The sequence below is a fragment of the Hyla sarda genome, chromosome 5, assembly GCF_029499605.1.
Source record: "Hyla sarda isolate aHylSar1 chromosome 5, aHylSar1.hap1, whole genome shotgun sequence".
NCBI lineage: Eukaryota > Metazoa > Chordata > Amphibia > Anura > Hylidae > Hyla > Hyla sarda.
Genome location: NC_079193.1, coordinates 27,748,146 through 27,750,917, shown reverse-complemented (window position 1 = coordinate 27,750,917; position 2,772 = coordinate 27,748,146). Strand labels below are relative to the sequence as shown.

General features: G+C 47.7%; 1 non-coding gene across 1 annotated transcript; it reads right to left on the bottom strand.

Moving 5' to 3' along the window:
- Positions 1-826: 826 nt before the first annotated feature.
- Positions 827-1,013, bottom strand: LOC130274718 (U2 spliceosomal RNA). Its single transcript, XR_008844443.1, has one exon. It is a non-coding gene; the product is annotated as a U2 spliceosomal RNA (small nuclear RNA).
- Between the last annotated feature and the right edge of the window lie 1,759 nt (positions 1,014-2,772).

The window sequence follows — 2,772 nt, the reverse complement described above, 5'->3', positions numbered from 1 at the left end:
TGGACGTATGTCTTTTTTCAACCATACTAACTATGTAACTATATGTAACTATGTAACTTTACCGCCCCCCCACACACGCTCTCTGTATATTCATCTTCCACCAGTATATTCCCTTTTTTTTCTTTTTTAAGAGCCGAGGAACGTGCTCTCGAATCACCCAAAGTGCAAGAAGAAGTGAAAACGTGTAACACTAAAAAAAACTGCACAGAGGATGCGGTCTTTCGCAAGCCCTTCTCCAAAAGGAGAGAGGCCCCCCAACAAACCTTACCCTTCACCTCTGGACCAAAAGGTACCTGCGAAGTTCCAGGTTCGATGTCCTTTTTCGCCAAAGCTACTAAGGGACCACAAATGTTCCCGGCATCCCCCTTAGCCAAGATATCTGCCCGCAGAGCCGATAACGGTAGGTACCCTGCCAATGCAGGAGTACAGGGGGTGTTTGCAGGGAGATGCGGAACCTAATGGCCACACACACCTCCCCTAGACCGCTAGGAGGGACACCAAGAAGGGCTACCGCATCCTGACAATCCTGTGAACACACAACACGCAAAAAGACACTGACACAGTGAACAAAAAGAAATAAATAAGTGAATGTGCGCAGATATACTGCCCGGACATCCAGCCGGATCTATAAACATTTCTCTGATCCTACCCAGAAGGCCGGGAATCAAGAGGTGAGTGCCACAAGGTGAAGAGATTATGGTGCCCGTGCTTCCGCTCAGTGAGCCAGTATTCCCAGTGAGTTTCGGCACCTCAGGGTCACCACTCCCCGAGGCACAAAAGTACCTCTGCTCTAGATCCTCTCAGCCTCATGGCGAGACCCGGAGGGAACAGGTCACATCAGGGCAGCCATCGAGCTGATTCCTCAGAACCAGCCCCGGAACGCCCTGGTACACCTGCCCCCTACCATGCAGCACCCATCCCATCCAGCTCCACACCAGCGTCGCCTGCCACCGGCATGAAACTGATAAGAACAGATACTACATTTGATCTTAGCCAAAAGGTTGAGAAGCGAAGCTATTGAGGCTGCCTGCATTATTGGAGCACCCATTGGATGGGAATGAGGCAGGTAGTTGATTTAGTTGATTGGGACCCTGCGTGATGTCCGGTATTAGCCAGTATGATGCTAGTTCCGCTCTTGAGCTCGCATGCTGGCCAGTCAGGGAAGGGTTACAGTCATCGGCTCTGCGGGCAAGTACCTTGGCTAACGCCAAGGGGGATGCCGGGAGCATTTGTGGTCCTCTCAGCGGCTCCTCCCAGACTCCAGAGGCTAAGAGATTAATTTGCCGTCGCTGGGCTGGTACATGATGGGACATGAGCGGAGCTTCCTGTGATGTCTTGCATATATAATTAATTATGCAAAATAAGGTAAGAAGATCGGGCAACACCGGGTAAAATAAGTGCAAAGGTGTCCATAGGCTTTAAAGGGGTACTCCGGCGCTAAGACATCTTATCCCCTATCCAAAAGATAGGGCATAAGATGCCTGATCGCGGGGGTCCCGCCGCTGGGGACCCCCGTGATCTTCCACGCCGCGCACCGTTAGAATCAGCCCCCGGAGCATGATAAGATGTCTTAGCGCCGGAGTACCTCTTTAAAGGGGTACTCCGCTGCTCAGCGTTTGGAACGTTCCGAACGCTGGTGCTGGGAGCTTGTGACCTCATAGCCCCACCCCCTCATGATGTCACACCCCATCCCCTCAATGCAAGTCTATTGGAGGGGGCGTGACGGCTGTCACGCCCCCTCCCATAGACTTGCATTGAGGGGTGGGGTGTGATGTCATGAGGGGGCGTGGCTATGACATCAAAAGCTCCCGGCACCGACTCGGCAGCGTTCGGAACAGTTTGTACCAAACTCTGAACAGCGGAGTACCCCTTTAAGGGACCTGGACAACTCTTCAAGCTGCAGCCTAGACAGCAATAGTGGATGTCCGGAAAGACAGTGTGCAAAAAAATAAAACATTTTGGAACTTTTTACAGGGTCGTGTCTTAAAGTTTAATTCGTAAGTTAGTTACAGTCTAAATAAAGTTCGCTACCAGTATAATAGTGGTCAAAGAAAGGTTTATCTGCTCTAGAAGGGAATGCCTCTCCGTGTTGCACAGGCTTGTTTTAGGCCCCTCCTATTCATGTATTATGATGATTAGAAACCAATGAAGTTACTTTTTTTTTTATTGTTAATTGAATATTTCGTTTTATCCCATTTAGTGTTTTATGTTATTTCGAGCTTATGTACAACAGGTAAAAGTTCCACAACAAATTGATGCATCAACGATGAATTCTCCAATGATTTCCACGTAATTGATTGAACCCTAAGCACATCTCCGATATGTTACGACGTGATAAAATAAGCAAGTTTAATAGCTGAAATGTGTATATATATATTTTTACACCGCGCAAACGTTCCTCATTGACCTTTTCATTTGATGGCGCCGTCGTTCTGTTTTACCAGCTGAATGATCGCTTAATTAACAAAGTGGAAAATTAAAAAAAGAAATTATTTCTTGCAGCTGACCTTATGACTTATTTATCATGCTCATCGTCATTGGGGAGATTCGCGTACCGTTGGATACATCTGGAGAGCAACTTCAAGATCTGAGCAGATGAGACGATATTTATAGACACAGTAGTCCAGAATATGTCTTACTAACTAGAGACTAGAGATGAGCGAATTTACAGTAAATTCGATTCGTCACAAACTTCTCCGCTCGGCAGTTGATGACTTTTCCTGCATAAATTAGTTCAGCTTTCAGGTGCTCCGGTGGGCTGGAAAAGGTGGA